General features: G+C 43.0%; 1 pseudogene; it reads left to right on the top strand.

Moving 5' to 3' along the window:
• The first annotated feature begins 11,490 nt into the window (after positions 1 to 11,490).
• On the top strand, positions 11,491 to 18,126 carry LOC138637804 (tigger transposable element-derived protein 1-like; annotated as a pseudogene).
• The last annotated feature ends 4,786 nt before the right edge of the window (positions 18,127 to 22,912 follow it).

The following is a 22,912-nucleotide window of genomic DNA, read 5'->3' as shown; positions in this document are numbered from 1 at the left end:
TGCCCATACCACTCAGGTTTCTCAGTGGCACCCCTGGTGGGAGCGTGTGCTCTCCACAAATATAAAAGGAGCAGCAGGCACACTTTGAAAATGCCTCCAACCAATAGCTGGAAGCCATCAAGTATATAAGTCATGCTCCCCAGTAGGAAGGTGTCTGAGCAATGTTCTATATACAGTATAGTAGTTTTGTGCAACTAATGAGTTGCCAGGTTTCTGTATACTCTGTTTCATATGTCTGAACCTTTTTCTAGCTCCCGTGTTGCATAGTACAGAACCCTTAAGCTGTTCTGGTGGTTCACCAGCCATGAAGACTCACCTGCAGTACCTGAACCCTAAAGCTGCACCTACGGTCGCTGAATCCTGAGCCCGCTTTGGGAGGACATAAACCTTGACACCGCACTTGTGGTACCTGAACACAGACACCACTTCGGTGGTATTTGAGCTTGAAGCCGCTCCTGCGTTACCTGAATCCTGACACTGCTCCGGTAGTAGAACACTGAAACTGCACCTGCGGTAACTGCAGCCTGGAACTACTCTGGCAGTACCTCAGCCTGAAGCCGCACCCATGGTACCAGAAACCTGACACCATTCCTGTGGTACCTGAACCTGAAGACCGCACCCACGGTACCTGAACCCTGTCACCATTACTGTGGTACCTGAGCCTGAAGCCGTATCTGAACCCTAAAGCCACTCTGGCAGTTCTTGAACCTGTAACCGTTTCAGTGGTACTTGAATAAATATCAGGGTCTGTCCTGGTTAGCGTTCCATAGCCCATAATTTCAGAGTCTGTTCCAGTATCTAAATCCTGTTCTGCCAGCGACTCCAAATCTGTGTATCTCCTGCTTGGTCACCCAGACCCAATGTTTTCTGAACAGTGTCCAAACATTCTCCTGTTAGAGACTTTGAGATAGTGTTCATGTCTGCGATCCTGACTCCTGGGTCAGCAGCTGCAGTATCGGGGACTGCCTAGGAGTGGTAACTTGCAGCAATGTAGCCGCTTAGCTATGCCCCTCATAAGTAAGCCCAGTTTATGGCACAGTGGGTCCAAGATTCATATGCGTGACAGGTATCAGTACAGATCAAGCATGTACTTCAGAGAGAAGATTATCTAGCAGAGCACTTGCTGGAGTGGCAAGTGCTTGAGTAAAACTGTATTTCAAAAGTTAGATTGCCAAAGTTATATTTATGCAGATCTCTCGTTATTTTGTCTATCCCTGTCAGAAGATCTGTGTGGTCAAATCTGCTAAAAGGCTCCCTATATGTTATGGCCTGCAAATTGATTTTATACTTAGTCCTCATTAAAAATAAGGGCCTCAACATTAGTCAAAGCACATTTCTTTTAATTACTTCAATTTGTCTTATCAAAATTTGTACCATCTCTATGCGGATGACACCCAATTATACACTTCTTCTCCAGATATCATGCCTGCCTTTTTAGGAAACACCAGTAATTGTCTTACCGCTGTCTCTAACATCATGTTCTCTGTTGTGAATTCTGTTATCGAACTCCCTCCTGTGGTCATGAATGGTACTTCGGCGAGTTCTGTCCATGGACTCCCTCTGGTGGCTGTGAGTGGTGCTGCTGCTTCTGAGGTTCCTTCCACAGGTGACGGAGTTTATTCGTTGGCTGGCTGCTCTATTTAACTCCACTCAGATCGTTACTCCATGCCAGCTGTCAATGTTCTTGTACTGGTTCAGTTCGCTCTTGGATCTTTCTGGTGACCTGTCTACTCCAGCAGAAGCTAAGTCCCTGCTAGTTATTATTTGTTCATTGTTTTCTGGTCCAGCTTGCTATCATGATTTTGTTTTGCTAGCTGGAAGCTCTGGGATGCAGAGTGGCACCTCCGCACCGTGAGTCGGTGCGGAGGTCTTTTTGCACACTCTGCGTGGTCTTTTTGTAGTTTTTTGTGCTGACCGCAAAGATACCTTTCCTATCCTCAGTCTGTTTAGTAAGTCGGGCCTCTCTTTGCAGAAACCTGTTTCATTTCTGTGTTTGTGACTTTCATCTTTACTCACAGTCAAAATATGTGGGGGGCTGCCTTTTCCTTTGGGGAATTTCTCTGAGGCAAGGTAGGCTTTATTTTCTATTTCTAGGGCTAGTTAGCTCTTAGGCTGTGAAGAGGCATCTAGGCCGTGTTATGTACGCTCCACGGCTATTTCTAGTTGTGCGATAGGATTAGCGGTTGCGGTCAGCAGAGTTCCCACTTCCCAGAGCTTGTCTTGTGTGAGTTTAACCATCAGGTCGTTCCTGGTGCTCCTAACCACCAGGTCCATAACAGTTCTCCGTCTATCTGAAACTGAACCTGTCAAAAAGTGAACTCCTTGTGTTTCCTCCCTCTACTAATGTACCTATACCCGACATTGCCATTTCAGTGTGTGGTTCCACCATTACTCCCCAGCAACATGCCAGCTGTCTTGGAGTCATACTTGATTCTGAGCTTTAAATCACCCCCCCACACATCCGATCACTGGCTCCCTCTTGTTAACTGCACCTCAAAAATATTTCTAGAATTCGACCCTTTCTTATTTTCAACTCTGCAAAAACTCTCACTGTTTCCTCTTATTCATTCTCATCTGGACTATTGTAACGCTCCCCTGTCCAGTCTGTCTTGAATGCTGCAGCCAGGATCGTATTCCTCACCAATCGTTACACTGATGCCTCAACCTTCTGCCAGTCATTACACTGGTTACCCATCCACTCCAGAATCCAGTAGAAACTTATTACCCACAAAGCACTACATGGCTCAGCACCACCCTACATCTCCTTTGCCTCAGTCTACCACCCTACCAGTGCCCTCCGTTCCTCTAATTACCTGAGGTTTGTATCCTCAATAATTAGAACCTCCCACTCCCGTCTCCAAGACTTTTCACGTGCTGCGCCAATTCTTTGGAATGCACTACCCAGGTGCTTACGATTAATCCCCACAGTTTTAAGCGTGCCCTAAAAACGCACTTGTTCAGACTGGCCAACCATCTCAACACATTAACCTAACTATCCCTGTGTTGCCCGTTCAAAATTTTTACCATAACCATGTTCCTCGCATCATGTTCTCACATGCTTTATGCATTTAATAGCCCTCTGTGTCTGTACTGTTATATAGTTAGTCTGATAACCGGTTCATGCAGCTTTACATGAACACCCGATGTTTACACTTTGGCTGGTCGGAACAATGAAAGCAATTGTTACCATCCACCTTTTGTGTCTCCACTTTTCCTCATAGACTGTAAGCTTGTGAGCAGGGCTCTCATTCTTCTTGGCATCTGTTTTGATCTATGTGTTTATTGCTATTCTGTAATGTCTATTTTCTGTACAAGTCCCCTCTAAAATGTAAGGTGCTGCGGGATATGTTGGCACTATATTATTATTATTATTGTCTATTTAACCTATTAAAACATTAATTTAGCCATAAATGGAGTCCTTTATATTGCCAAATTAGAAATTGCTTCAGAAATGGTTATTCAGCATATCACATGGTAACTCACTTGCGATAATTGACCAGCCACCAAATCATTGAATGATTTAAAAAAAGGCAAAAGCAGCTTTATCGATAGAAGAAAAAAATGGATGGTGAATCGCTCCATTCTATATCTTATTATGTTTCTAGGGTAAAATACAGGTCCTTCTCAAAAAATTAGCATATAGTGTTAAATTTCATTATTTACCATAATGTAATGATTACAATTAAACTTTCATATATTATAGATTCATTATCCACCAACTGAAATTTGTCACGTCTTTTATTGTTTTAATACTGATGATTTTGGCATACAACTCCTGATAACTCAAAAAACCTGTCTCAATAAATTAGCATATTTCACCCATCCAATCAAATAAAAGTGTTTTTTAATAACAAACAAAAAAACCATCAAATAATAATGTTCAGTTATGCACTCAATACTTGGTCGGGAATCCTTTGGCAGAAATGACTGCTTCAATTCGGCGTGGCATGGAGGCAATCAGCCTGTGACACTGCTGAGATGTTATGGAGGCCCAGGATGCTTCAATAGCGGCCTTAAGCTCATCCAGAGTGTTGGGTCTTGCGTCTCTCAACTTTCTCTTCACAATATCCCACAGATTCTCTATGGGGTTCAGGTCAGGAGAGTTGGCAGGCCAATTGAGCACAGTAATACCATGGTCAGTAAACCATTTACCAGTGGTTTTGGCACTGTGAGCAGGTGCCAGGTCGTGCTGAAAAATGAAATCTTCATCTCCATAAAGCATTTCAGCCGATGGAAGCATGAAGTGCTCCAAAATCTCTTGATAGCTAGCTGCATTGACCCTGCCCTTGATGAAACACAGTGGACCAACACCAGCAGCTGACATGGCACCCCACACCATCACTGACTGTGGGTACTTGACACTGGACTTCAGGCATTTTGGCATTTCCTTCTCCCCAGTCTTCCTCCAGACTCTGGCACCTTGATTTCCGAATGACATGCAAAATTTGCTTTCATCAGAAAAAAGTACTTGGGACCACCTAGCAACAGTCCAGTGCTGCTTCTCTGTAGCCCATTTCGGCACCTGTAGCCCATTTCCTGCACACGCCTGTGCACGGTGGCTCTGGATGTTTCCACACCAGACTCAGTCCACTGCTTCCTCAGGTTCCCCAAGGTCTGGAATCGGTCCTTCTCCACAATCTTCCTCAGGGTCCGGTCTCCTCTTCTCGTTGTACAGCGTTTTCTGCCACATTGTTTCCTTCCAACAGACTTACCATTGAGGTGCCTTGATACAGCACTCTGGGAACAGCCTATATGTTGAGAAATTTCTTTCTGGGTCTTACCCTCTTGCTTGAGGGTGTCAATGATGGCCTTCTTGACATCTGTCAGGTCGCTAGTCTTACCCATGATGGGGGTTTTGAGTAATGAACCAGGCAGGGAGTTTAGGCTACGTTCACATTGGCGTTCCGCCAATGTGCGTCGCTGTTGCGCCGGCGACGCAGCGGCGACGCGCCCCTATGTTTAACATAGGGGACGCGTGCGTTGTTTTGGTGGCGTTTTTCGCCACGTGCGTCGTTTCCGACGCTAGCGTCGGACGCAAGAAAACGCTACATTGTAGCATTTTCTGTGCGTCCGATTTTCGTCAAAAACGACGCACGCGTCGCAAAACGCGCGCGTTTTTGCGCGCGTTTGCGCGCGTTTTTACGTGCGTCGCGCGTTGCGTCGCCGACGCAGGGCGGCGCAACGCTAGTGTGAACCTAGCCTTATAAAAGCCTCAGGTATCTTTTGCATGTGTTTAGAGTTAATTAGTTGATTCAGAAGATTAGGGTAATAGGTCGTTTAGAGAACCTTTTCTTGATATGCTAATTTATTGAGACAGGTTTTTTGGGTTATCAGGAGTTGTATGCCAAAATCATCAGTATTAAAACAATAAAAGACGTGACAAATTTCAGTTGGTGGATAATGAATCTATAATATATGAAAGTTTAATTGTAATCATTACATTATGGTAAATAATGAAATTTAACACTATATGCTAATTTTTTGAGAAGGACCTGTATAATAGCTCATATAGAGGCTCATATGGTCTCTGATGTCAATGTCAATACTCATCATAACCTTTTCAAAGAGAATATACCGTATATGAATTTGTGCTGCACATATCCAGACCTCTACAAAAGAATTCATCTAACATTCTATGTTTTATGTTATTACTCCAGCTTGTTGCCTTCGTATCCTTCATTGTTCATTTGATCTAAAGTAAATGTTTACTGTAAAAGATTTTACAGAGGCAATGCATTACTTCCATCGAAGAAAAAAAGACGGAGAATGGCAATCCCAGTGGCTCAATAAAACAGGATTTTATTTAGCAACCATAAAAAACACAAACTGGGTTAAAAAACGGACGCATTTCTGGCGTCTAGGACAACCTTAATCATAGTATAGCAAGAATAAGGCTATGTTTCAAGGTCAGGAGACGTTGCACTTTGGACACAGCAGATACCCCATTCAGCCCAAAGCGCTGCCCCCTTTGTACGCGCGGTGATTCCGCTTTGCTTTTCATGTGGAATCACCGCATCCTAGCCATAGACTGGGTTATTTATCTTGCGGAGATGGAGCGTCTCCGCAAGATAAATAAACATGCTGCGGTCTAGAAAGACATGCTGCATGTGCATAAACGCAGAGCGGATGCGGCCGTGCGCACATAAAATCCCCTCCATTATGCTGTAACATCTGGACGCTGCGGATTGGATTCTGCAGCTGTATGCAGAATCCTGAAGCAAATCCGCAGCAAATCTTGAAGGAATACGCCACGTGGAAACATAGCCTAAGGCTGCCGTCACACTAGCAGTATCTGGTCAGTATTTTACATCAGTATTTGTAAGCCAAACACCATTGTTTTTCTGGTGAAATTCTCAATATGTTTGATGTGTCACATGACCCTCTTCCCATTGAAAAAAATAAAGTTGGATCCAAAATGGCTGACTTCAAAATGGCCGCCATGGTCACCACCCATCTTGAAAAATTTGCCCCCTCCCATATATTAATGTGCCCCAAACAGGAAGTTGATATCACCAACCATTCCCATTTTATTTAGGTGTATCCATATAAATGACCCACCCTGTAGAATTAGACTTACCGGTAATTTGGTTTAAAAAAACGTCCATGAGAGCACCACAGGAGGGTGTCAGGAAGCAGCAGAAGAAACCTCGTCAGCAGCTATGCAGTTCTGATTCAGATTGGCGGTGAATTGAGGATACCGTTGGTTTGAACTAGACCTCGAACATAATACATTCATAGCACACAGGGCTACGAAATTTCCTGTAGCCTAGATTCGAGTAAAGAACCTTAAAGGGGTTGTCCTGGCTTTCTGTATAATTTGTGTGTACCTAGGTTGCAGAATCCTGACAATTTGTAGTATACTCCCTATCAGCATTCTGCATGGTGTCCTAAGTATCAAACACTGGCATGTGAGCAGCTCTCTCCTGTTTATGGAAGAGCTGCTCACTCACCGACTAGAGTTTCCAGAGTGCTCCACCAGTCTGTCTGCACTGGGAGTGGAGCTATTGCGCACTTGGGTAGTGCGACTACACACGGTCGTGCCTCATGTGTGGAAGTGGTGAGCGATGCTAGAACACGTGATGCCATGCTTCCAACTCATTTTGCAGCCAGGGAAACATTCCAGAATGCTGTAGATAAGCCCATGATGCTGGTGGGCTTAGCTCATCTTCGATTTTGGGGGTGACAGGTTCCCTTTAAGTGTGACAAACAGGCAAAAGAATAAGAAATCAGAAAGAGGACAAACATTTTTTCACACCACTGAATGTATACAGTGGATGTAAAAAGTCTACATACCCCCAATAAAATGATATGGTTTTGTCCTGTACACAAATAAACAAGAATAATCATTTCAGAACTTTGAGGGTAAGTTCACATGGCGTTTTTGCTGCTTTTTTTCTGCAGCAAAACCTGATCTTCTTGGAAGGAAAGAAGCTGTAAAGGCAGTAAAAACGCTGAAAGAAGTGACATGCTCTATGTCTAAAAAATGCAGCAGAGCACAACATACTGATCAAACAAAAAAAACAGTGTGTGTGCATGAGATTTCTGAAATCTCATAGGCTTTGCTGGTATTGTAAAAAGCAGCTGAAAATTAGCATAAAAAACTGCAGCAAAAAAGCAGCAAAAATGCCCTGTGTAAACTTACTCTTAATCTCACCAATAATCTGTATAATTAATTTGAAAAAAAAAAACTGAAATCTTTTTCAGATAAAAAAAGAAAGTTATAGAACTAAAATAATGTGATTGCATAAATTTAATATGCACACCTTAAAGCCTAATTCATACAGCCATGTTGCATGTACATGTTCTATATGGGTTTTTCAAAAGTTCAACACATACCGTTTACAGTTTATGGGGTTCTGGTTGTTCATATGTCCATGTTTTTTCACAGACTGTGTCCAGACCTTACACTGATTACACACTGATCCAAAACAAAGATAACACTGGTACCATTTTCTCATGTACGTGTTTAAACTAATTTAAACCAAAACTATTACTTTGTAGAACCACCCTTTGACTTTACCACAACATTCAATTTTTTTAGGTAGGAGTGTGTCAGCATAGCACATCTAGAATTGCAAATCTTTGCCCATGCTTCCTTGTATTAGAGTTCCAAATTAGTTAGATTTTGAGGAAATCTCCTGTGTGCAGCTCTTAAGCTTTCTAGCAGAGGCCTGAAGGTCTTGATGCAAAATTGACTGATACTTGGAACTGTTCATAATTCCCTCCCCCTGGACTAAAGCCTCAGTTCCAGCTGCTGAAAAAAGCCCCATAATACTGCCTCCACCATGCTTCACTGTGGTTATGTTGTTTTTTTTGATAATGCATAGTGTTGGCTTTGCGCCACACATAACTTTTGTAATTATGGTCAAAATGTTCAAAATTGGTCTCATCAGATCATAACACATTTTCTTACAAGCTTCTGTCAAACTTGATGTAGGCTTTGGCAAAACATATCCGGGTTTGGGTGTTTTTGTTTGTAAGAAAATATATGCAGTATAAATACATGTGTATGTATAATACATTTACATAAATAATGTACATGATTACATTGTTGCTTCTTTGCTGGAACTACAGTGTTCTTTCTATTGCAGCCATAATAATCCAAGATTTAGAAACAGTTAAGCGCTTTTGCTTGGCATTCAACAGACTATGTAGTAAAAATGTATAGCGGAAATCCCAATTCAAGTATTTTAGTGAGACCCTACCATACAATATATGACATTAATCACATTATAATAGCAGAATTTTATAGAAGAACATTCACTTTTGAGAGCTAATCTGTTCCTGTTAATTGCATTGATGCCATTAGGAAAAAGGTACAGTCTTTTTACGATTCTTCCAATAATTCAGAATTATTATAATTTTATAATTAATATGTTACAGCTACTTCTTTAAAATACTGGCAGAAGTACTGAGAAAGAAAAGTAGTTTCCTTTATAATTCATTTAAACAAAATTATTTATTGCACAAGTCTTGTAGTTACAGTCTGGAATAGAATACACATAATAGCACCTTCTATCATAATATAAAGGCCACAGTTCATCAAACCTTTTATGTAAAAAAAGTGGGAAAAATTTTTCGACGTCTTGCGACCTATGATGTATAGGTGCATAATAGTTTGCCTCCCCCTCTTTGATGCTTGCTCTGACTCTGAGCCAGCATCTTTTCATGCACCTGACAGCTGATCTGATCAGTTGATAGGCAGACATGACAACCCAGGGTCTGCATGAGACAACAGTGGTTGTCATTGCTGATCTGCTATGAGCACCGCCCAGCGGCCAGTGTTCATAGCAGATGAGCATTTCTGCTACACATAGCAGGGCTGAAGACCTGCTATGTGTAGCACAATCAATCAGAAAATCATAGCTTCAAGTCTCCTATGGAGACTATTTAAGCAAGTTAAAAAAAAAAAGAAAAATATAAAAGTTGAAATCACCCCCCTTTTGCGCCATTCAAAATAAAACAATAAAAAAAATCAATCATACATATATTTGGTAACTCTGTATTAAAAAATGCCTGATCCAGCAAAATATAAAAAGATTTAATCTGATCAGTAAACTGCATAACGAGAAAAAAAAAATCAAAAGCCAGAGCTATGATATTTTGGTCTCCGCAACTTCACAATAAAATGAAATAACAGACAATCAAAACATTGTATCTTCCCCCAAATGGTATCAATAAAAATGTCAGCTCGGCACACAAAAAATAAACCTTCACCAAGCCCCAGATCCCAAAAAACAGACACGCCATGGGTCTCAGAAAATGTATCTATACATGTTTGGTATCTATGTATTCGTAATGACCTGGAGAATTATAACAGCAGGTCAGCTTTAGCATTTTCTGAACATGGTTAAAAAAAAAAAATCAATTGTGGATTCATGGCATTTGTATTTTTTTTCCCGTTTTCCAGTACACTATATGAAATCATAAAAAGAAAAGGTGTGAATGATCAAAGTACACAAAATAGTGAATATTTTGTTTTTTATTGAGATTTTAATAAAAAAAATGTGATTCAAAAATCATTGTTAGCCATGAGATGGCATCACCAGTGCTTGCAAGCAAAGTAATTTGACATGCATGATTATTAGTGTTGAGCATTCCGATACCGCAAGTATCGGGTATCGGCCGATATTTGCGGTATCGAAATTCCGATACCGAGTTCCGATATTTTTGCGATATCGGGAATCGGTATCGGGATGAAGATTGATGTGTAAAATAAAGAATAAAAATAAAAAATATTGATATACTCACCCTCAGACGCACCCTGGTTGTAACCGCTGCAACCGCCATGCTTCTGTTCCTAAGAATGAGCGCGTGAAGGACCTTCGATGACGTCGCGGCTTGTGATTGGTCGTGTGAGCGGTCACATGAGCGGTCACGTGACCAATCACAAGCCGCGACGTCATCGAAGGTCCTTTACGTGCTCATTCTTAGGAAGGGAATCATGGCAGTTGCAGCGGTTACAACCAGGGCGCGTCCGAGGGTAAGTATATCAATATTTTTTATTTTTATTCTTTATTTTACACATGAATATGGATCCCAGGGCCTGAAGGAGACCCTGGGAACCATAGAGGATACATTCCGATATTTGTGTCCCATTGACTTGTATTGGTATCGGATATCGGTGATATCCAATATTTTTCGGATATCGGCCGATACCATCCGATACCGATACTTTCAAAGATCGGACGGTATCGCTCAACACTAATGATTATATATATATGTAATATAACGCTGGGAGCATCACTCTGTCCGTCCACTTTATAGACTGTGCAAGCGCAAACACCTGCGCAGTCTGGACCCCACAGAGTGATGCAGCCCAGGAGATCGCGGTATGCGTAAGGACTGAACATACACCGCGATCTCCGATGGAGAAGCAGGGACGTGCCAGGAGGGTGAGTATGCAATATTCACCTGTCCCCGTTCCACCGCTGCGCGCCACTCCATCTTCCGCATCCTCTGTCAGTGACATTCAGGTCAGAGGTTGCGATGACGTGTTAGTGCGCACCCTCTGAATGAACTGTCACAGCCAGAGGACGCGGAAGACAGAGCGGCGCACAGCGGTGGAACGGGGACAGGTGAATATAGCAAGTGCTGGGGGCCTGAGCCAGTGGCGACTCTGGCGCCTGACCCCCATAGCGTGCTGGTGACCCCGCCTGCTCAGGACTCCGGTATTCGATGCCCAGCAACGAGAGGTGAGTATGTCATTTTTTTTTAAATCACAGCAGCATACTGGGTATATTATACTATGGAGCATCTTATGGGGGCCATCAACATTTATGGAGCAGCATACGGGCATATTATACAGTTCGTCCTCGGTTTACGATGGTCGCGAGTTACTTCGTTTCGTGGTTACGACGCTTTATACGACGCCTCATTCCGATTTACGTGCATCTACGTGCAGCGGTGGAAGAATAGAGTCCAGTACTGTACACTGTACCCGATTACACGAGGAAAACGAGTCTCCTGCATGCCATAACACCCTTCATTATGGCTCCCAAATGTAAGCTAGACTCATCTGATACCAGTGCATCAAAGAAAAAGAAGGCCATCACCATGGAGGTGAAAGTGGATATCATAAGTTGATCTGATAAGGGGGAAACACCAACAGAAATTGGCAGGTCATTAGGACTGCTCCTATGAAAGCGACAGTGATAACAAAGCAGCGTAGTGGGCTTATTATTGAGATGGAAAGATTATTGGTGCTTTGGTTGGAAGACCAAAATCAACGCCGTATCCCTGTGAGCCTTATGGTTATTCAGGAGAAGGCTAGGCAACTGTTTGAGGCGTTGAAAAGAGAAAAGGGGCAAGGAAGTGAAAGTGAAGAATTTGTGGCGAGTAGGGGTTGGTTTATGAGGTTTAAGGATCGTGCCAATTTCCATAACATTAAAGTGGAAGGTGAAGCTGCTAGTGCTGATGAGAAAGCAGCAACTGAGTTTCCTAAAGCATTGGCTGAGATAATTGAGGAGGGTAGTTACTGTGCTCAACAAGTGTTCAACGTGGATGAGGCTGGCTTGTTTTGGAAATGTTTGCCTAAGGCCGGCTTCACACTCAGCGTATGAAAATACGGTCCGTATATTACGGCCGTAATACGCTGAAAAGTCCCGAAAATAGTGGTCCGTAGCTCCTCCGTAGGCAGGGTGTGTCAGCGTTTTTTGCGCATGGCATCCTCCGTATGTAATCCGTATGGCATCCGTACTGCGTGGTTTTCTCGCAGGCTTGCAAAACCAACATACCGCTATAGAAGTGATCCATGTGTCCCAAAAAGAAAAAAAAATATATATATACTGTCTCTCTCTCTCTCTCTCTCTCTCTCTCTCTATATATATATGTCAGTAGACACATATATGTATATATATTAATATTTTTTCCAGCGCTATACAGCTTGAAATGGGAGCTTTCTAGGTAAGTTCCCACGATCTATGAACATCCAGCAGAGGGCGCCTCACCGCAAATGAAGCTAAATATAGATCATTGATCTATATTTAGCCTCATTCCCCGGGGTTTTGCAGCAAGGATCAGCCTGCATTAGCGGAACTCCTTGCTGCAAAATGTTTTAACCCCTTCAGAAGGATTTACATCGTTGGACGTTGCAGATCTGCGGAGGGTAAGTATATTGTTGGTTTATTATGTTTTTTTACTTACAGAACGAGGGTCTTCAGTGACTGGATTGGGCATAGAATAAAATACTCCAACAACCATTGTTTATATTTCAGTAAAATAATTTTAAATAATGTGTTTGTGTTTTATTTAACCCTTTACTACAATTGGATTAATAATGGATAGGTGTCAAAATTGACGCCTCTCCATTATTAATTAGGCTTAATGTCACCTTACAATAGCAAGGTGGCATTAACCCTTCATTACCCCATATCCCACCGCTACACGGGAATGGGAAGAGAGTGGCCAAGTGCCAGAATAGGCGCATCTTCCAGATGTGCCTTTTCTGGGGTGGCTGGGGGCAGATATTTTTAGCCAGGGGGGGGGCCAATAACCGTGGACCCTCTCCAGGCTATTAATATCTGCCCTCAGTCACTGGCTTTACTACTCTGGCGGAGAAAATTGCGCGGGAGCCCACGCCAATTTTTTCCGCCATTTAACCCTTTAATTTAAGAGCTAGAACGGCCAAATTTTGCAGATACACACTACTGACATTAGTAGTGTGGAATCTGCAAAAAAAATGGAGAGAAGACATGGTTTACATACAGTAAATCAAATCATGTCGGGTTTAGGAAGGAGAAAGAAAAAGCCGGTAATTGAATTACCGACTTTCAAGCTGTATAGCGCTGGAAAAAATATTAATATATATACATATATGTGTCTCACTGACATATATATATATATATATATATATACAGTGGGGCAAAAAAGTATTTAGTCAGTCAGCAATAGTGCAAGTTCCACCACTTAAAACGATGAGAGGCGTCTGTAATTTACATCATAGGTAGACCTCAACTATGGGAGACAAACTGAGAAAAAAAAATCCAGAAAATCACATTGTCTGTTTCTTTAACATTTTATTTGCATATTATGGTGGAAAATAAGTATTTGGTCAGAAACAAACAATCAAGATTTTTGGCTCTCACAGACCTGTAACTTCTTCTTTAAGAGTCTCCTCTTTCCTCCACTCATTACCTGTAGTAATGGCGCCTGTTTAAACTTGTTATCAGTATAAAAAGACACCTGTGCACACCCTCAAACAGTCTGACTCCAAACTCCACTATGGTGAAGACCAAAGAGCTGTCAAAGGACACCAGAAACAAAATTGTAGCCCTGCACCAGGCTGGGAAGACTGAATCTGCAATAGCCAACCAGCTTGGAGTGAAGAAATCAACAGTGGGAGCAATAATTAGAAAATGGAAGACATACAAGACCACTGATAATCTCCCTCGATCTGGGGCTCCACGCAAAATCCCACCCCGTGGGGTCAGAATGATCACAAGAACGGTGAGCAAAAATCCCAGAACCACGCGGGGGGACCTAGTGAATGAACTGCAGAGAGCTGGGACCAATGTAACAAGGCCTACCATAAGTAACACACTACGCCACCATGGACCCAGATCCTGCAGTGCCAGACGTGTCCCACTGCTTAAGCCAGTACATGCCCGGGCCCGTCTGAAGTTTGCTAAAGAGAATTTGGATGATCCAGAGGAGTTTTGCGAGAATGTCCTATGGTCTGATGAAACCAAACTGGAACTGTTTGGTAGAAACACAACTTGTCGTGTTTGGAGGAAAAAGAATACTGAGTTGCATCCATCAAACACCATACCTACTGTAAAGCATGGTGGTGGAAACATCATGCTTTGGGGCTGTTTCTCTGCAAAGGGGCCAGGACGACTGATCTGGGTACTTGAAAGAATGAATGGGGCCATGTATCGTGAGATTTTGAGTGCAAACCTCCTTCCATCAGCAAGGGCATTGAAGATAAAACGTGGCTGGGTCTTTCAACGTGACAATGATCCAAAGCACACCGCCAGGGCAACGAAGGAGTGGCTTCGTAAGAAGCATTTCAAGGTCCTGGAGTGGCCTAGCCAGTCTCCAGATCTCAACCCTATAGAAAACCTTTGGAGGGAGTTGAAAGTCCGTGTTGCCAAGCGAAAAGCCAAAAACATCACTGCTCTAGAGGAGATCTGCATGGAGGAATGGGCCAACATACCAACAACAGTGTGTGGCAACCTTGTGAAGACTTACAGAAAACGTTTGACCTCTGTCATTGCCAACAAAGGATATATTACAAAGTATTGAGATGAAATTTTGTTTCTGACCAAATACTTATTTTCCACCATAATATGCAAATAGAATGTTAAAATAACAGACAATGTGATTTTCTGGATTTTTTTTTTCTCAGTTTGTCTCCCATAGTTGAGGTCTACCTATGATGTAAATTACAGACGCCTCTCATCTTTTTAAGTGGTGGAACTTGCACTATTGCTGACTGACTAAATACTTTTTTGCCCCACTGTATATATACCTATTCTATGTGTACACATTTATTCTACCTATTGGACTGTAAGCTGTCAGTGTGATTTTACTGTACACCGCACTGAATTACCGGCTTTTCTCTCTAACAGCGCTGCGTATTTCTCGCAAGTCACACTGCTTGTCCGTGTGTAATCCGTATTTTTCACGCTTCCATAGACTTTCATTGGCGCATTTCTTGCGCAGTACGGTGACAAACGCAGCATGCTGCGATTTTGTACGGCCGTAGAAAGCCGTATAATACTGATCAGTAAAATACGGCAGATAGGAGCAGGGGCATAGAGAATAATTGTGCCGTATTTTTTGCGAGTTTTACGGACGTAGTTTCTGCGCTCTTACGTCCGTAAAACTCGCAAGTGTGAAGCCGGCCTAACTGTACGTACATCGCCAAGGAGGAGAAGTCAGCACTAGGTCATAAAGTTGGCAAGGAGAGACTGACTTTGATTCTTTGGGGCAATGCTGCTGGCGACTACAAACTGAAGCCCATGCTGGTGTATCAGGCTGAGAATCCAAGGGCACTCAAGGGCATTTCAAAGGGTCAACTACCAGTCATCTGGAAGTCTAATAGGAAGGCATGGGTGACACTTGCAGTGTTTGATGACTGGTTCACCAACCATTTTTTGCCAGGTGTGGAGCGGTATTGTACCTCCAAGGACATCCCCATTAAGGTGTTGCTAATTCTGGACAATGCCCCTAGACACCCTGCCCATCTGGATGACTTTAACCCTAATGTCAAGGTGGTTTACCTTCCACCTAATACCACTGCCCTAATACAGCCTATGGACCAAGGAGTCATTGCTACATTCAAGGCCTACTACCTCCGAAGGGGCAATGGTAATGCTTTAGCAGCAACTGAAAAGAATAAGGACTTGACTCTAAAGGACTTTTGGGCATACAACATCCTTGATGCTGTGAATAACATTGCTGATTCCTGGGATGAGGTTAAGCAGACCAGTATGAATGGTGTGTGGAAAAAACTGTGTCCCCAGTTTGTGAATGATGTCACAGAGGTCCAAGAGTCAGTGACTAGTGTCATAAAGAACGTTGTTGATATGAGTAAGACAATGAATCTGGAGGTGGAGGAGGATGATATCACAGAGCTACTGGCATCTCATGGAAAGGAGTTATCTGCTGAGGACCTTATTCAACTGGAGAAGCAGATGATAGAGGAAGCGGAAGACATACCAACCCCAGAACCTAAGAGATTTACAAGGCAGGGCTTGGCAGGGGGTTTTGCCCTGATACAGGAAGGGTTGACAAGGTTTGAGGCCAAGGATCCCAACATGGAAAGGTATACTAGGGTTGCCAGAGGAGTCATGGATTCCTGTTGTGAATTCTGTGGCAGAGCTCCCTCCCGTGGTCACAAGTGGTACTTCGGCTGATTCTCTCTGTGAGCTTCTGTTGGTGGAGGGAAATGGTACTGCGGCTTCTGAGTTTCCTCCCTCAGGTGATCTGGTGAGGTCGTTAGGTGCTTCTCTACTTAACTCCACCTAATGCTTTGATCCTGGCTTCCTGTCAATGTTCCAGTGTTGGACTTGCTTTTCCCTGGATCATTCCTGTGGCCTGCTGCTCTGCATAGCTAAGTTCTTCTTTGCTATTTGTTTGCTATTTTTTCTGTCCAGCTTGTCTAGTTTGTTGCTGGAAGCTCTGGGACGCAAAGGGTGTACCTTCGTGCCGTTAGTTCGGTACGGAGGGTCTTTTTGCCCCCTTTGCGTGGTTTTCTTTAGGGTTTTGTGTAGACCGCAAAGTTACCTTTTCTATCCTCGATCTGTTAAGAAAGTCGGGCCTGACTTTGCTGAATCTATTTCATCTCTGCGTTTGTCTTTTCATCTTAACTCACAGTCATTATATGTGGGGGGCTGCCTTTTCCTTTGGGGTATTTCTCTGAGGCAAGGTAGGCTTATTTTCTATCTTCAGGCTAGTTAGTTTCTCAGGCTGTGCCGAGTTGCATAGGCAGAGTTAGGCGCAATCCACGGCTGCCTCTAGTGTTGTTTGGTGAGGATTAGGGATTGCGGTCTGCAGAGTTCCCACGTCTCAGAGCTCGTTCTATGATTTTGGGTTATTGTCAGATCACTGTATGTGCTCTGACCGCTATGTCCATTGTAGTACTGAATTGCCTTTCATAACAGATACCCTTAGGTGTTACAAGGAGATCTTGGAGGAGAAGAAGATGGTCTCCTTCCAAACTAACTTGCAGCACTACTTCAAGAAGGTAGAGAGGCCTGAAACAGATCCTGTACCTGTACCCTCTACCTCAGCTGCCCCTCTTGACTCACCTGCCCCTCTTGACTCAACTGCCCCAGTATCTCCAGCACCTTCTGCAGCTTCCTCCCAATAAGCCTGTTCTCTCTTTGGAATTGTTATCTTTGTTTTTTACAGTTCATGGTTTATTACTGTTACAGCACTTACAGTACAGTATTTCATTATTAAACGTACTGTACTGCATAATATTTTACTGTACCTATGTTTATTGATAATTAGGGTACGGTGTTAGGCTAGTTGTTTAGATAAGCTAAGTGTTTGCAGTACTGTACTGTTATTATGGTACAGTACTATATGAATGTATGGTCCGACTTACGTCGAAATTCGTTTTACGACGCCGCGTAAGAACGGATCAACGTTGTAAGTTGAGGACTACCTGTATTATGTAGCATTTTATGGGTTTTACAGCTGGCAAAACGCACCGAGTAAATGTGAAGTTGATACTGGTGCGTTTGCAGCCCGGGGTCCACCGTGCAGGAGAGAGAACTGCTACTAGTGAAATTAGACGCGTGTTCCGTCACTCGGTCAGTACAAGGACGAAACCTGTTGCTTTACAGAGTCGTGTAATATAAGTGGGACTAATACCCTAACTAGGGTTGTGCTTGCTCGGAACACTTCTGTGCTAACCGCACACAAGAAGGAACCAGAGCCAAGCCAAGCAAATAATTGCCCCCACTGACGCTAGCTTCCTACCTGAACAAATCCCACAGCTAGACGGACACACTCCACATATAGCCTGAGTGGCAGAGTATTCACTGGCGACATTTTCAAACATAAATGATACTAGCGCATGGCTGTGCGGCCATGCGAACCTTTTATATTTGCAGCAACTTCAAGACCTTCCTAGAGGACCAATCGAAGCTGCTACAGGACCTGAGCGTGTGATCCCCGACCTCCAATGGAAGGTCCTCCTTTGGACATGCTAAGAAGGAGAAAAGTAGGACTTAGTCCTGGTCTGATGAATATTTTTTTGAGGGTTATATATTAGTTATATTCATTGACCATACAAGGTCATTATGTCTGGTATTTCTTTTCTATACAGGATTTTGCTTAGTCCCAGAAGCGTCTGCTCACTGCTGACCAGTACTGGCTACAATGGCTGAGCCCGGAAGGGCAGCAGCAACCAAGTGCACAGTATCTGCCTGAGTCAGATGCTAGGACCGACGTCTCCGCTGAGCAGGCTCCACTGTGGCTGAAGAATGTGAGACCACAGCGGAGGTGGCTCGACATTCCCCCCTGTGCATTGCACCTAACAATGGGGTCTATCAACCTTTATGGAGCAGCATATGGGGTATATTATACTATGGAGCATCTTATGGGGGCCATCAACCTTTATGGAGCAGCATACGGGGCATATTATACTATGAAGCATCTTATGGGGGCCATCAACCTTTATGGAGCAGCATGCGGGGCAGGATGCAGGACGGGAACAGCACATGACAGAATGGGGCGCAGAATGGGAGCAGCACATGACAGAACAGGGAGCAGAATGGGAACAGCACATGGGAGAATGGGGGCACAGGATGAGAGCAGCACATGTGTGGTATTAACATGGGTAAGTCCAGAAACTAGTTGAGCAGGATGAGAGCAGTTCTTGACAGGATGGGGTGCAGGATGGAGCAGCACATGACAGGATGGGGCACAGGATGGGAGCAGCAAATGACAGGATGAGGGTGCAGGATGGGAGAAGCACATGACAGGATGGTGTCGCAGGATGGGAGCAGCACATGGCAGAATGGGGTGATGGATGGGAGCAGCACATGACAGGATTGGGGCGCAGGATGGGAGCAGCACATGATAGAACAGGGGCGCAGGATGGGAGCAGCAAATGACAGGATTGGGGAGCAGGATGGGTGCACCACATTACAGAATGGGGGCGCAAGATGGGAGCATCACATGACAGGATGGGGTGCAGAATAGGAGCAGCACATGACAGGATGGGGCGCAGAATGGGAGAAGCAAATGACAGGACGGGGCGCATGAGGGGAGCAGCACATGACAGAATGGGGGCGCAGGATGAAAGTACCACATACCAGGATTAAGGAACAGTATGGGTGCACCACATTACAGAATGGGGCGCAGGATGGGAGCATCACATGACAGGATCGGGCTCAGGATGGGAGCAGCACATGAAAGGATGGGGGCGCCAGATGAGAGCAGCACATGATAGGATGGGGGCACAGGATGGGAGCAGCACATGACAGAATGGGGCACAGGATGAGAGCAGCACATGACAGGATGGGAGCGCAGGTGTAATACTATTGTTGGAACTCGAGCATTCTAGTAGCGTGGGGCAATGAACAGAGACAGGTTTCTTTAGTGCAAATAGTGTATTTGTACAACAGCAATAACACCCAAATCAATATACCGATAACCCGCATTGACCTGCAATGAAACAAGTCCTTGAAACTTATAAAGCAAATCGGCAGAGTTCTTAAGGCAGAGTCCTCGGCAAGGTGATCAAAAGGTGAGTGTGACAGGTGACGTGGTGCAGATCCAAAACATTGTTGGTGAAGAAAGAGTCAAATCCAGGTATGTAGTAAACACAGGGAAGTCCAGAACAAGTCCACAGGTTATTCCCAGGTGTGGTATTAACATGGGTAAGTCCAGAAACTAGTTCACAAGTTGATCTCAGTTGTGGCATAAACACGGGTAAGTCCAGAATCAAGTTCACATTAATGTATTATACTGGTGTTATTTCCAACAGCTCCCACCGGGGGGAGTAAATGAAGGATTAAGTAGCAAAACACAGTCCAGCAACACAGTTCAAAAACACAGTTCAGAAACAGAGTTCTTACCAGGAGTGAACCAAGGGTTAAGTTCCAAAGTCAACAGACTAAAGATTGAGTTGCAAAATACTCCGGTCACATGGAAGCTCACAGGACACAGATGAAAGGATTAACCCCTTAATGACCGCCAATACGTCTTTTAACTGACCTGACATATAAGAGAATAGCCTCCCCATACAGGTGACGATCCAGTAGCTGTCGGCTGTCCACTATAACTGACAACTTGCTGCATCAGCCACGATCAGTGTTTGCAACGTCCAACTCTGTTTAACCCCTTAGATGCTGCTGTCAATAGTGACTACATTATTATAAATGGTTAACAGAGTGTAGGGGCTTCCTATTTAACCAAATTGGTGCCCTCAGATCTTGATTGTGTGGACCTGACGTTTGCCGTGGCAATTCATGACCAAATAGCGGCCTTAGAGTCTGACGGCTGTAGTGACCTGTTCAGAAGTTAGAGGCATTTAGGTGGTAAAAATGCACATTTTCATTCCCATCATGCCACTTTGCATTAATTCCTGTAAAGCACCTGAAGGGTTAATAAACTATCTGACTGCAGTTTTCAATATGTTTAGGGGTGCTGTTTTTAAAATGGTATCACGTTTGGGGGTTTCCCAATATATGAGAACCCTAAAGTCACTTCAAACATGGATAAGACCCTAAAAAAATGAATTTTGTAAATTTCCTTGTAAAAATGAAAAATTGCTGCTACATTTTTAATCCTCCTAAAATGCTAACAAAATAAAATAACATTTTACAAATAGTGCTGATGTAAAGCAGACATGCGAGAAATGATATTTATTAATGGTTTGCTGAGGTATGGCCATCTGGATTAAAGGGATAATCTTTCAAAGTTTGAAAATTGCTAATTTTTTAAAATTTTTCTCAAATATTTTATATTTTTTATAACTAAGCACAAAACATATTGACCTAAATTTACCATTATCATAAAGTATAATGTGTCACAAAAAAACAATTTCAAAATTACTGGTATTTGTTGAAGCATTGTACAGTTATTACCACATAAAGTGACACTGGTCAGATTTCAAAAATTTGGCTCCGTCATTAAGGGGTTAAAGGTTTCTTTGTTTATTGAGCTCCACAACATGTTTCGACGGAACAGCTCCATCTTCATCAGGTGGCAGTATACAGAGAGTGGACCAGAGTGAGTATATAAAGGAGCACCAACCAATGAGATTTAAGGAGCAATTGTTCAGAACACATGATTAGGTGGGATCACATGATTAATTAAGATACAAGTCGCAAACGCAGTTTAAAAACATATATATCAAAAATGATTAAAAAACCGGATATAGCATAATAATATAAAATCAACTAAAATAAAACCAATAAAATGCATAAAATAATAAAAGAACAGGGCAGAAATGCAGCCATTATGTGACCTTTTCAATGATGAGATTTAACCCCTCAGGTGCCAGTGTGCCGAGTTTAAAAATCCAATAACTTTCTCTTCTTACTAAATTGGTAAAGCGATCAGGCATATCATTTGGTATCTGATCTATGATGGTAAGCTTGAGTGAACTTAGGTTCCTATTATGTACTGCGAGGAAGTGTTTTGACAGACTATGCATTAAATACCCATTCCGGATGTTCTGACGGTGTTTATTCATCCTTGCATGCATAGCCTGTATCGTCCGCCCGACATATTGCAGCCCACAACCACATTCAATCAGATAAACTACATAACTAGAGCGTCAATTTACATGACAGTTAATATTAAAACTGATGCCCGTAGTGTATCACCGAAATTCTTTTGCTCCATTACTGATGGAACCACAACATAAACACTTAGCTGCCCTGCAAGTAAAGCAACCCAGATTATGGTGTGTCCGGCAAGTAGATGTGGATGAACACTCACTTGCTGGGAGCAACGATGTTACAAAGGGTGCGATTTTTTCTAAAGATGGTTCTAGGTTGCGCAGGAATATGTGTTGATAAAACTGGATCCCCTTTCAAGATGAACCAATATTTTTTCAAAAGGTTTCGTACAACCCCATGAGATTGGTTAAAGGTAGTTATAAAACTCCATTTAGTGAAATCAGAGGGTTTAACTGACCTATTATTCTTATTTTTAATCTGCTCAATCCATTCTTTTTGTGTGAAGGCTCTGGCTCTTGTGAATGCATCAGAAACCAATTTTTTAGGGTACTCTTTACTCTTAAAACGATGTTTCAGGATATCGGCTTCTTTGAAGAAATCACTGTCTTTAGTGCAGTTCTTCCTGATCCTCCAGTACTGCCCATAAGGGATTTTTAAAATTCAATTAGAGAGGTGACCACTGCTAAAATTTAGATAGCTATTTAAGTCTACCCTTTTGAAAAGTGACCATGCGGGTCAACATGTACCAATAAATCTAGAAATTGGATTGCTGTACTAGATAAGTTGGCTGTGAATTTAAGTCCCCAAGAATTCATATTCAGGGACTGAACAAAATCGAGTGCTTCTAGTTCGGAATCCGTCCAGATAATAAAAAGATCATCAATAAAACGGCGGTAGAGGGCAATTTTGCCCACCGCCAGTGGGTACTGTGTGATGAAGACAGACTCAAATGCCCCCATGAACAAATTAGCGTAACTGGGGGCAAATCACGTCCCCATCGCGCAGCCCCTCACCTGGTGGTAGAAAGCTCTTTCAAAAGAAAAAATGTTATTACTAAGGACAAACATTACCGCTTTTTTTAGAAACTCAATTTGCATAGGAGGTAATTGGCCATCAGTCAGCAAAAATTGAGTTACCGCTTCAAGGCCTAAATCATGAGGGATATTTGAATAAAGGGACTGTACATCCATGGTTAGTAAAAAGCAACAGGGGACATTGGGTAGAGATAAAAGATGGTCAATTAAATGAGAGGAGTCTCTAAG

This window comes from Ranitomeya imitator, chromosome 5 (genome assembly GCF_032444005.1).
Source record: "Ranitomeya imitator isolate aRanImi1 chromosome 5, aRanImi1.pri, whole genome shotgun sequence".
In the NCBI taxonomy this organism is placed as follows: Eukaryota; Metazoa; Chordata; class Amphibia; order Anura; family Dendrobatidae; genus Ranitomeya; species Ranitomeya imitator.
Note: the sequence above shows the minus strand (reverse complement) of the source record. Positions and strands in the feature narration are given on the sequence as shown.